Here is a 13916-nt window from a genome sequence, read left to right as displayed (position 1 = left end):
CCCAAGCACCATCTACTTTTTTAGTTCTGTTAATTCTTTTCCTAAATCAGTAATATTTCTTATGTATCCCTTCAAATCTTTACTTTTGTCCAGGATATAAGTGCAACATTGTTGAACCTTCAGCATGTGACAGACTCTGTCTTCTTGCGATAAGAGTACATTTAAAGCTAGTCGATTTAGTAAAACCATAGATCTGATAGCAACCATTTCCATATCAATTACTAAAAATCCACCAGCTGTATCTGTCAGTAATCAATCTACTTCTGTTGAAAGTTTTCACATTTTGTGTGAATTCAATATTACCCCAACTGAGGGTATTATTGCTCGAAAAATATCCCCAATAATTTCAGCAGCACTTATTCCTCTTCCAAATTGTGCAGGTTTTCTTTCATTGATTCCTTTGTGTTCATATACATGATACATTTTTGGAAAAACTATTCCCATGTAGCAACTCCCATACCATTGCTTAGGCAATTGATAATACACATTTGTCCCACAAACAAAATATACTCCTGGAAATACTGGATCCAACCTGCCAAGTATACTCCCCAACCTACCAAAAGTAGGAAGGTATGTCCACATTCACTGGAACCAAGAATTTATTATAATGTTCTGTCTTGCATCTTACTATGCAAAGCTTTCCTTTGTGTTGCCAATCTAGAGTCATTGCAGCATATGTTTCTCCCTTGTTATAATCACCTCTCAGTCACCGTCATTGGGAAGTGTCTGAGTCACTGTCATCCATCTGTAACAAATATTGGGAGGCCACTTGTACATTTGGATTTACTTGATCATTGGTATCGGAACCCATATTCACATTGGATTTCTGTACCTGCCCATTCACATTTTTTATAGGAGCTTGAGGCATATTTTGATTCTGAGCCCTTATATTCAACGTCGATTGATTTAATGTACCATTAGTCACCTGTGACTGTAACATTCCATCTGCACTCTTTAGCTGTTATGTGTGTCTCATGTAAGAGCCCAACATGAATGCTTTTCCTGTTTAAGTAGGAGAAGACTTTGTGTCATTTTGTCATTGTGTGCATCCGTATAATGGGCAAACTGCATGCAAACATTTGCAGACGTACCCACACGTAACTCTGTCTATGGGGGTAAGGCAGTTCCATGCACTCTAACCGAGTTCACCCACCCAATCTGTGCAAGGCACATGATCCTCGACTTGGGGGAGCACTATCAGTCATTCAGCTTTCTCTTCACCGTGCAACAACCTGCAGCTCTCCTACCTCAGCTTTGTGTTATCATACTCCGACCTACTCATATGATTTGACTTGATGTTCCTGGGGTTACTTGATGCCATGGACCCATGGTCAGAGTTCGAGTCTCGAGTCCCTCTGTCCTCCACCAACGATGGGTGCCCCAATCTGCTGCCACTCAGGGAGGCCACCAGCCTCTTGTCTTTCCACTGCTCCTGTTGGACTTCTTCTGTTGTAAGGACCACCATGTTGCAGCGTGTGGGCCTGCTTTTCGATCGAGACCTGTGTGGGCATCCACCTCATGAGTGTTGGCTGGTGCCAAGGTGAGGGCGGTGATCTAACCAATTCCACACTTCTTACAGGACCTGGAAAAACTGCACACTCTCCTCTGTTGCCACTCAAAGTTTAGCTGGGAAAAGCATTGCGTACGCTATGCTTTGCTGTCTGAGTATCTTCTTTGCATCAAGGAAGAATAATCTTAGTTTTTGCACTTCTCTTGAAAAGTCCGGGAAGATCATGTTCGCCTCATTGAGGGCCCCTTTGCATCTGGCCTGTTTTATATGGTCTCTGTCTTTGTAGAACAACAAGAATGCCACCACAAGCCATGGTGGGGCCCCTGGTAGTGGAGTACTGCCAGCATTCTGTTTGCTCTCTCCTGGGCAAAGAAGGTTGGGAGGCACTCTTAAATCACCTCCTTCTGGGCCATCTTCCTAAGTAGTCAACCATGCTGGCCTCTTCAATTTTCTCTTGCAAACATATAGCACGGATGTTATTCCGACCTGATTGATTTTCAGCCTTCAGCGCAATAAGACACTCAGTCCCTGACATCAAACACTGGTGGTAAAACTGCAATATCTGCCTCTGCAGTGGTGACACGTTGAGCCAAGCAGCTATGTCCATCCTGCAAAATTTCAAAAGTCCATCATCAGGGTGTCGATTTTGATCTCAAGCACTTCATAATAGGCTGTTATAGATGTATAATGTCTTGCAGGGCGGAGCCCTTTTGGTGTTCTGGCTTGCAGGTTTTACCGCCTCTTCTTGTTTATGATGACATCCATTGGTATTTATAAAAGGGATGAGTGCATCCTCCCATTCATATAAGGCTTTTTATTATCCCATCATTTTTTGGAGTATTCCACAATGTAATAAATAAAGAAGCAACTTCTTGTATTTTCTTTCAGTTGTGAGTTTTATTCACAGTAGAAATGTTTAATCAATCCATCATTGTTGGTTTACTCCATAAAGTAGCAGATGCCAAAGCAGCTGACACATGTTTTGCCCCCTGGTGGCCCATTGGCATTTGGCTTTCTCAAGGCTCATAGGTAAAACCGAAAATCAGCTGTCTAAGTTCCCTATTAAAATGTCACACAATAATCAAATGTAGCAGTAGACTAGGTCATCTTGATGAAGTTCATCAGCAATAATCCAGTTCTCAGGGCTCATGATGGTCTTGAGGCTGGTTTCGGGCAGGGCTCCCTCAGATCGACAGTTAGCCTGGGCTCTAGGCCGCAGGTATCTAAAACAACCACTGCATTCACTTAGGAAAGAGTCCAAACCTTGAGTTGCAATCCACACACAACAAAAAGGGTATTCCTCAATAGGGAGGGAGACCTGGGCATTGCACTATATCATTTGTATGGTGTCTGTTTCCTGGTCTCTTTTCTGGGCAGTCTTCCCCATCTAGGACAAGGGGGCCAGGTGGTGCTCACTAAATGCCGGGCTAGAATCTTATGATGTTGCCAGTTGTCACTGCAGTAGCCAGGACCTGTGTGAGGGCAGAAGAACCTAGGCATGAACTTGTTCCAACTCCATGCGAAATAGTGGTCACCTAGCTCCTCAGGAGGCTCATTTGTCACCTCTGAATCCTCACAGCCCTGATGCCCTACTTACTGGACTTTCCTTTCTCACGGGTCTCAGTATGTCATTATTATCCTTGGACACTCTGCCCTTTTTATGTGTTGCAGCATTAAGTTATGTCCCTGTAACATGTGCCCAGAGTTCACAGATCGAAAAAGGTCAACCCCTGAGCTCTGCAGAGATTTGACCTCCTTTTGCGGCTCATGGTGCTGTCCCAGCATCTCACTATACTAGGAAGAATTGGAGGAGAAAAAGGCAGGTGCACCATTGCCCTCTTGTGGGGGCTCTTTCACCAGTGTGGCCTAATGTGAAGTAGAGGCTTATGCATCAGTACCTTCAGTCGGTTTTGCCTCTGTTGTGGGGTGCCCTGTGCAACCGTGTTATAATTATCCCATGTGTCACCTCGTGGTAGGGTTCAAGTCACTCAGAGCAACATGCCCCACTGTCAAATGGCTGGGTGCCAAAATGGCTCTGGGAGCCTCCCCAAAGGAGGCTCTTCTCTTTTCCAGTCCATGCCTTCCTCTATCTTCACAGTCACCATTAGGAGAGCCCAGTCTTGTGACACTGGCAAATCGTTGTGGGAGGTGCGGGGGTGTTTGCATCACAGTTCAGCGCTCAATCCCCTGATGGGTTCTCCCCTCCAAGTCCCAATCGGTGCTTCAGATGCATCAGACGATCGTCTGTTGTCGGATTAGGGCCTCCCTGAGCTGCTATTCTGATTGACGGGTGGGAGTGGGGAAGGGAAAAGATGAAGAGTATACTGGAGCTTATCCTTGAGGGAGCTCCCCCTTAGGTGGGGTGCCGCTGTGTCGCCTTCGATGTTCAGACCGCCAGCTGACTCTGAGTGTCCGTGTAGCCATAGCAGGCCACTGCCTCGCTACCCTGTGTAGTCCGCGCCCGCCTCAGCTCCCCCTTTTTAGTGAGGACGATTACTACCTCCGCAGGAAGGGTGTGATTCATCCAATCACCAGCCACAGTGCCAGGTTAAAGAGGTCCCACCGAGGTTGACCAAGCTCCCAGTGTCTGTTTTCTGGCCACCACTCCGTGTCCCCTCAGCAGGTGGGCTATCAGCAGATATTGTGAGGAGGGCAACAAACACATTGCCACCGATCACGGCACAAAGTATACCAATTCAGACCCTTGTGTACAACAGCGCTGTGAGTCCCGGGGCCATTACACGGTTGCTGTTTGCTTGCATCCTTGCTCAGCTCTCGGGCTGGCAGTCGCAGCTGCCATTTTTGGTTGTCTGCAGCATAGCCTTATCCTAGATATACAGCAGTCTCCAGATTACACCAAATGACAGGTGACACTACTCTTCGATGTGCCAACAGCAGTGGGGAGTGCCACTCTTTCATTTAGCACCCCCTGAGCCGGACATTAGTTTCCGGATGGAGAGGGATGGAGATCTATCAACAGGAACACAGCTTGTGCGTCTCACACCATTGGCATCAAGCCATGCCTTCAACTTCAAGGTAACTTGATGAGCACTAGGGAGATGGGATGCAGTGTATTCTACCTGTACAGAGTGTTACATCTTAAGTAGTTTGAAAAACAATTGGTAGGAATGCTTTAGAGATGTCCCCTTGAAATGAGAGAGTAATAGAGAAGGTGTTATGATATATGGCCTTGAGAGCTGTCAACAGATCTAAGAAAACTAGATGACAAGCTTTGCACTTATCTGTTTTGGGAACTTGGATCTCTGATGTTTACATGTTACGGCCAGGGAGAATGATACATTTGCCTTAATTGATGTTGGTCAACAACACAGTACAATATTCAAAAATTGATAAAAATAATTCTTTATGTTTCATAATAATTAATATAATGCTTCTATTTATAGCTGGAGAGATTCTAAATGACCTAAAAATAATTTTGCATCCTCACCATTGCTACTGTTGAATTTATTAGAAAAAGTTCATCCTTCAATGTAGACCAATTAGTCAACCCAGTAATAAATGACAAAGAATAAGCCTTAACATTCAATCTATAAATATATATGTTGTAATGGGCTTTTATTAGAAAAGATAACCTCAGTAATGACGAAATAGGGTTCACATTCTGTATCATTCTTAATATTTAATTCCACCATTTTAGGTCAGCTAAATTTGTTAAGAAAGGGAGTGATACATTACCAAGATATTCGTGTTATAAACCCTGCTCTAGCTTAAATCAAGAAAGCCACAGTGACAGTTTCTAATGCTTGGGAGCAAGAACCAAGATTTTAGTTTTCTTGTTATTGTCTCAATATTATTTGGAGCAAGAACAGGGTCTTAGGGCCACATGCATCAACATGAGGATTTGCGATGCCTAAATAACGATTTTTAAGGAATCGCTATTTAGGAATCGCAATTCCTCATGCCTGTAGGAATCTCAAAATGAATTGCGATTCCTAAACATTCCTTAATAGCGAATCGCAAATTGTAATTCACTATTAAGGAATACATTCCCATTCATTCCTATAGGCCCAAAGGAATGAATGGGAATGCATTTGCGATTACCAAATTGTTAATTGCAAATTACGAATACAACTCCAAGGGTGCTAGGGGGCCTAAGGTACCCCTGATGCACCCCCAAAAAAGGTAAGTGTGCACATGTGGCGCACGTACATACCCTAAGGGCATGTGTGTTGCCCACATGTCCCTTTGAAAAATGCACTTTTGCTCAACTCAAAGTTATTAATAGTAATTTGCGATTCCTAAATGCCAAGCGTCATTTTTGAAATGCTACTTGCATCACATTTAGGGAATCACAAATTGTGGTTCCCTTAATGCATTCGCAATTTAGGTAATCGCCAAAAATTACGATTCCCTAATTTGCAAATTCAAGGCCTTTGATGCATTGGAAAAGGCCTTTTTCCGGTCGCAAATGGGCCGATTCTGTGAATCGGCCCATTTGCAACCGGAAAAAAACTAGATGCATGAGGCCCCAAGCCTCTAATTTATACTGAAGCCCAACCAAAATGTTATCCACTTTAATAAAATCATCTGCAGAAAGCAGACAGTATATGCATAGTAGAAGTAGACAGTATATGTTTCTAGGGAAAAAAGACAGTTTTATCCTTTTTTGTTGGTGAATCACCACTACAGCTCTCAATTAACACACAAAGTAAAAGTGAGCAATCGGCCATAGTAGTTCACCAGGCTCGAATTTAGGATTTGGAGTAGGAGGGTCTATTCAGTGGGGAGGACTTGATGCCTATCTGTAGGTACAAATTGACAATATTGAGAATGTGGGTGATGGGATCTAGATATAGTGATTTGGTGATAATGCGGAGTATTGCATTGACATCCTAGTTGGTTGGAATCAGAGAAGAAATAATGCTGCCAAGCAAAACAAGGGGCACTTTTTAAATTAGTGTCACCTCTTGACATTGCAGGAGGTATGGATGTATTTTCAAACAATAGTTTTCGATGTACAAGCTGAGTACCTGGGGGTCAATATTGCCAATGAAGTAGTGATTGATGTCACTTGGATTTTTTACAGAGTGCTGAATGTGAGGGACATGGGAGTGGATAAAGTGTTCGGTATTCCTTTCACATGGGTCAAGTTCAGGTTGTTGGCCTAAGACAGGGTGTTGATATGGAAGTGAGAGTTGTTTATTAAGATTTTGTGTTTGCATGCTTTTGCAATGTCCTATGTGCTCCCCCATGTTTGCTGACTAGTACTGGTGGTACTGGACTCCGACTGCCCCTGGGCTCTGTCGAGGCTCAGTGTCAGTGGTATGTTGAAAACACAGTGAAAACACACACATGCATCAGGGTACACCATGGATAAGGGTACCCTTACAATTAGCATGACCTACCCTATAAGTCCCTAATAGATAATAGAGCAGGGGGATTAAAATTAGCTATAAGGCCGTAGTATATAATAGGGCTTGGCAGTTTAGAGGCCAGCAGCCCTTTCTGCACGTGCACTTACATTTGTACACTGCTGATTGTTTGAGGTCACTCTAAAAGCAACCCTGCCTTGCAGCGCTGTTTTTAAAATTAAATTAACTGCAAACTAGACTTTGGTGGTAGGGGCACTTGAAAAGTGATAATCTAGTTACATTTTAGGCACCCACAGAGTCTCTCCAGGGGTGGGGGTGTCATGTAATTATAAGCAGGGTCCTTATAAAATATGTTTTATATACCCTGGTGATAGGAAAATTGTAAATTACACTTTCCCCACTATAGTAAAGTGCCTCCCAAAATCGGCTTTGGCGCTATGAGCACTGTGGAGTGAGGAGCTACACTATGTTTGTATATTCAGGAACCCGAAATTCTGCCCTAGATGTCCCAGGAGTAAGAGGGTCATGTAACTATAAGCAGGGCCCTTATAAAAGATGATTTATATACTGTGGTGATGGACAAAATGAATATTTCAGTTTCCCCATTGTAGCCCGATAGGATAACATTGCAATAGTTTATGAACAAATAATATTGCTAGAAATTGAATAAAATATCATTCAAAGACTTAGGAGAAAGATATTGATAAATTGAACAATATGCTATTGCTGAATTTATCCTAAATTGTACAGAAAAGAAGTTGTAAGACTTTCTTGTCTGTAAGTTAAAATTCAGCCTTCAATTAATCAGTTTTCTTATAAGGCATGACTACTCACCTGTGAGGGTCTCAAGGTGCTGAGTGAGGGGGAGATCTGTGGCTCAGTCGAAAAGCCAGGTATTGAGGTGCTTCCTGAAATGCAGCAACAATGGTGATTGCCAGATGTGCAGAGGCAGGACGTTCCAGGTCTTCGCAACAAGGTAGGAGAAGGATCTTCCTCCTCCTGTAGTCTTGCGGGTCCGTGGAATGGAGGCCAGGGCCAGTTGGGCAGAGCAGAGATTTCTTGTGGGAGTGTAGATGGAGAGGCAGTGGTTGAGGTATGCAGGTCTGGCATTATCTAGTGCTTTGTATGAGGGCGCAAGGAGCTTGAAGGTAATTCTTTTGTTGATGGATAGCCAGTGAAGGTCTCTCAGGTGGCTGGGCATGTGGCTGCAGCGTGGGATGTTCTGCAGTTTCTTTTGGAGTTTCCGGGTGGTGCTGGCATAGCGTGCATTGCTGCTGATGAGTACATGGGTGATTGTTTTTCTGGACTCAGTAGGGATCCACTTGAAAATCTTACAAAGCATGTGAAAGCAGGAGGATGAAACAGCGTTTATTTGGCTGTTCATTGAGAGTGAGGAGTCCTGGATGATACAGAGGTTTCATGTGTGGTCTTTGGGTACGATGGGGGGGTTCCAAGTGCTGCAGGAGTCATCCCAGATGGGGGTGTGGAGCCCAGGATGAGGACTTCAGTCTTGTCTATGCTAAGCTTGAGGCAGAAAAGTCTACTTCATATTTCCTCTCCAAGTTGTTCACTTTAGCATGTGTAATTGCTGCTCGTCTTGTAATTTCTTTACACAGGTAAATCAATTCTTTCTCTTGATATTGGTTCAAATGTTCTAATTATAAACATCCCCTAACTATTTCTTCTAGTTCAACTTTTAATTTGGAAATATCTAATGGTCTCTCCTTTTCACATTCTGGGTTAGGTTATTGCACTGTTCTTTCTGTCTTTGAAATCCCTGCTGCTTCTTCGAACCATGGTGGAAAAATTCCATCTTCAAATAAATGTGTTTCTGCGAGGGGTTACTGATGTTTCGAAAACAAGCCTTCCCCCATCTCTTAAAACCTAGACTGTCTGAGGTGGTCTCCTTACAATAATCAGTGAAATCTGAGAAGTTGGAAAATGTCCTGTTGGAGGTAAACCTGCTATAGCTCCTTGAGCCTCTGAAGGCAAGTTAACGTTTACTGGGGCTTATGCAACTAGTCTAGGCACTGTCAGTACAATTACTGGTTGCAGCACTTGCACCAAAACCATGCATAACAGGTGTACCTACTACAGGTGGAGGAACAGTCTATGGCTCTTGTGGTGGGGCAATCTTTAGTACTTGAAGGGGTCTCTCAATTTGTACCACTCTAGTTTCTACAGGGGCAGTGGCTAACTGTATTGCTCGCTGTGCAACACTCTCAGTATTTTCAGTTAGTGTTGCAGAAGGTGGGGTCACACAGCCAAAATTTCTGATGAAATATCATCCCCTGAATCACTATCTGTCTAATTTCCTTTTTTCTTTTTCCTCTTTAGCTTTTCCCTGGGTCTTCTTCTTCTTACCTTTTTCCAGTACTTCTGTAGAAATAACTGGGTACAATCTAGTGCCTTAAACTATGGCTTTCCTCCATCTCTACTGTCCTTCATTACATTGAGCTTCTGCATAATATGTCAGGTTCGTCTTTTTAGGAACTTTTGTTTCTTACTCGGTGTGAAGAGATGTTTCCAGTTCTGTGCCTTGAAGGTTCTGGTGTGTCCAAGGTAGGGGTGACCCTTTCCGGTAGCCACAGTGCTACTGACAATGAAATGCCAGAGCAGAAGTGTCTTCCAGTAGGAGTCACCAAGAGGAAACACCCCAAACGGAAAAACCCTCCCGCTGAAGTGGAGACTCCAGGAAAAAAAAAGAAGACAACAGATAACCAGGGCACAGGACTAGGCAGAGGATAGATAACCAGCAAGGGGAGATCAGACAAGGATATCGAAAGGAATTCAACAGGAGCAAAGATAAAGAAACAGGAGTGAAGATACACCAATAGGAGCAAAGACACACCAGCAGGAACAAAGAGTGTTGCAATGCAAGGGAATGAAAGATTCAGCCCCTTATATACCCATTGACAGGAAGTGAGCAGTCACTATCTTGGTTTGGGAAATAGTGGTGAAAAAGGTATGAAAGGTCACCATCTTGGAATGGTGGAAGAAAACCCTTCCCAAAGTATTAAGGGAACAAGGCTGTGGAATCATGGGAAGAAGACATGAAGGACAATCGCCCCCGTGTGGGAGAATAGCTACTGGAGGGACTAGTATACTGCCTTCCAGGTGCCAAGTAAGTGTACTGGGACCCAAGTGGAGCGTCTTACAGGGAGCTACATTTCCAAAACTGGAACCGAGGTGCACCAGATACACTACAAAAAACAATTGTGGGCTGCTGCCTGAGACTGTGGCGTGCCCGAAAGGTGCATGGAGACACCGCATGCTGAACCGCACAACACAACAGAACAGATGGAAGCGTTGTGGTACGAATTACGGCTCGCAGCATAGCAGTAGGTCCCCCTCACGAGGCCCAAGGTCTGATACAAAAAGTCGAAAAAATCGGCAGACAAGGGTAGAAGCATGAACTAAAATGCCATCTTCCCAAGATCTGTCACTAGGGAGATAACCCTTCCAATGAATCAGGAACTTTAAACGGTTTATAAAAAAAAATGAAAATCACAAATTTCCTGGACTTCATACTCAGGAACATCATTCACTAAAACAGGAGGTGGTCGGGAAAAGACCCATTTATAGGGGTAGCTAACATAAGGTTTCAGTTGTGAAGTATAGAACACAGGATGCACTTTCCAGGAACAAGTCAACTTCAGACAGAAAGTCAGAGTTCACTACTTGAATGATTTTAAAGGCCCATAAACGCGTGGCCTAAATTCGTTTAGAGACAGGCGATGGGGTAAGTATTTTGTGGAGAGCCAAACCTTAGCATTCACTTGATATGAAGGGGACTAACATCAAAGGGGTTCCGCTTTATTTTTCATTCTCTTTTTAGCTCCATGCAAGCAGGAATGTATCTTTTGCCTTACTGCTGGAGATGTATGGTAAAAGAGGCTGCACGTGGGACTTAAACAGAATCTTGGATGATTGCCATACAGACAGAAAAAAGGAGTAGCCTTGGATGCATTGTGTACAGCATTATTATAGGAGAATTCTGCTAGTGGTAAGTAGGTAGCCTAACCACTTTGGGTGGAATTGCTGAAATAACAAAGATACTACTCAAGACCTTGGTTTAGGCATTTGGTCTGACCGTTGGTTTGAGGATGAAACCCAGAAGACAGGGCTACTTCGATGTGAAGGGATCTGCAGATGCATTTCCAGTGCTGGAATATATACTGGGGACCTTGATCAGATGTAATGACCTGTGATAAGCCATGAAGATGAAAAATCTCCTGTATGAAGATATTTCTTAAATCCCTCACAGTAGGACATTTCTTCAAAGCTGTAAAGTGTGTCTTTTTGGAAAACAAGTCCACCGACACCATAATGACTTGATTTCCTGTTGACGGGGGCAAGGAAGAAATAAAATCAGTGGACACTGTATGTCATGGTGTTGGAGGAACATATATTGGTTCAATCAATCCCACAGGTCTTCTGTGAGAAGGCTTCAGCACAAGTCAGACAGGAGGATACATATACTTCGGTATCTTCATATACTGATGACCACCAAAAGAAATTAAGAATTAATTCTCGAGTATTCTTGAAGCCATGGTGACCAGCACTGGAAGAATCGTGACACATTTGTAAGGCTTCCAGTTGCACTTTCTTAGTAGGGAGAAACAGTGCATTTTCCTTGTAGTAATGTTTATTTTGGTTAAGCTGATCAGTCACATTATTCCAATCTTCATTGGTGAGAGATGCATAGCCTGACTGGACACTGTCAAGAAATTATTGAACTGTACCAATAATATGTTTTGGTTCTATGTTGTTTTGTGGAGGAAGATTAGGACCTTCAGGTTACCGCTGCGGCAGAGCATCTGCCAGACTGTTTTCAAGACATAGTATATATGTAATGATGAAGTTGTATTGAATGAGAAAATGGTCCCACCTAGCTTGGCAGCTATTCTGGCACTGAATATTGTGAAAACATTGTAAGCTTCTATGGTCTGTCCTGATTTCAAACGGTTCTTTAGTACCATTTATGAACTGTCTCCATTCACTACGGGCTAACTTCATTGCTAATAGTTCTCACTCTAGAAGAGAGTAGTTCCTTTCAGAATCTGACAAGAAATGTGACAAATAAAAAACATGATGTTCGAGCCCATCGTCCTCTTTTTTTATGGAGTAGGTCAGCTCCTACTGCCCTGGTTGAACCATCAGTTTAGACTATACATTTGAAGTGAAGGTCTGAAAAGCCCTTTCTGCAGCTTCATTCCATTTGAACCCTTGTTGGAGATTTTACTTCTTTAAAGTTTGAGAAATTCAATTTGTCTGGTGGGCAAAGTTGTCGATAAACTGATGATAGAAGTTTTCCAACCCCAGGAAAAATTGGGTTCTTTAATAGTTGAAAGTGATGGTCGATCCAGTATAGCTTTTAATTTTGGTGGGTACATGGCAATTCCTGTCTTCTTGATTCGATAACCCAAATACTCCAGTTCGGGCTTGTTAAATTCACACTTTTCTGATTTAAAGAACATGGTTGTTCTGGTGTAGTCTTTCATGAACCTTTTAAATGGTGAAGGTCAGGGTTTTAAGAATAGACAAGAATGGCATCCAAATATATGACCACCATCTGGTTTAAGAGATCTGTGAACACAATGTTCAGAAATCTTTGGAAGATGGAAGGGAGCATTTGTCTGTCCAAAGGGCATAACTCGATATTCAAAGTGAACCAAATGTGCTCTGGGTGCACTTTCCAATACACCGCCTTCCTTGATCCCAAAGGAGATGATGAACAACCCGAAGGTCAAGTTTAGTAAACAAATATGCCCCTCTAACTGATTCTAATATGTCCTTGATGAGAGGCATGGGGTAGGAGTATTTTATGATGACTTTGTTCAATCCTCTAAAGCCTATCTATGGTCTTAGATCTTTTGTCTTTTTCCATGCAAAGAAGAGGGGTGCTCCGACAGAAGATGAGGACCATGTAATTAGACCACTTTGAAGATTTTATTTAAAGGTATTGCCTAAGTGTTGCCATCTGTGCCTCAATGAGGGAATACACTATTGCAAAATGAACTGTGGCCCCATATTTGAGAGGGATAGCGCAAATAAATTCTCTGTGAGGAGGTAAGATCTAATTCCTTAGTTTCTGGAACACTTCTGCATTCATATGATTATGGCCAAGAGCCCCTGGTATGACAATGATGGAGTTGCACACGTCTTCTCTAACTAGAGGCACCTCCTTTGGTGACCAGTATTCCTCAGTAGCATGACAAACTGCTTGCAAGAATGTGAGGACAAGGAGATAGTTCTTGTTTCCTTGTGGATATACGGATTGTGCCTAATCAGCCAAGGGATTCCCAAAATCATGATATGGTTGGGAGAGGCTATAAGATCAAAAAACAAATAATCTTGATGCCTTCCAAAAGTTAGTCATAAAGATGGTGCTATATCTTTTACTGGTCCTGAGACAAGTGAGGTTCCATCAACAAGATGGATTTGTTCAGTTGTTTCTGTAGGAACTTGGAGTATTTGTATTCCATGGCCCTTCTTTCATCCAGATAAATTCTACTTGCTCCACAGTCTAACAAGGCTAGTACTTTTTTCTCTGTACCTTTGGGTAATCCTAGGAGCATAGGTAAGACAAAAAGAGAATTTGATGTTTCTTTTGAGAAACAGATTGAAGGAATACCAGAGTATCCTGCCTTCTTCCTTCTTACAGAGGGTGAGATCTGGCATTTCCCGACAGCTTCTGTGGGGAGCAGGCCATTTATGAATCATATGGCCAGGAGAACCACAATATAAGAATAGTATTTGTTTTCTTCTATGTTCCCTTTCATTCTCAGACAGTGGTCCTCAGGTCAGTCATATCTGCATAGGCTCTTTTCCTGTCAAAGGGGATGTTTCAGGCAGGGAAGCAGCTGTCCTGCGAATATTGAGATGTGACATTTCTGTATGTTGCTGAACACAAGCCCTATGTCTCTTTAACCGGCATTCACTGAGGCGTCGTTCTACAGATAAACCCAAATCCATCAGACATGCCATTGCATCAGCTTGAGGCAAATGCACCAACTCGTCCTTTATTTCTTAACAAAGACCTACAGAAAAAGAGTAACTAGAGTGCGCTC

The sequence above is a fragment of the Triturus cristatus genome, chromosome 5_1, assembly GCF_964204655.1.
Source record: "Triturus cristatus chromosome 5_1, aTriCri1.1, whole genome shotgun sequence".
In the NCBI taxonomy this organism is placed as follows: domain Eukaryota; kingdom Metazoa; phylum Chordata; class Amphibia; order Caudata; family Salamandridae; genus Triturus; species Triturus cristatus.
This window is presented reverse-complemented; position numbering follows the sequence as displayed.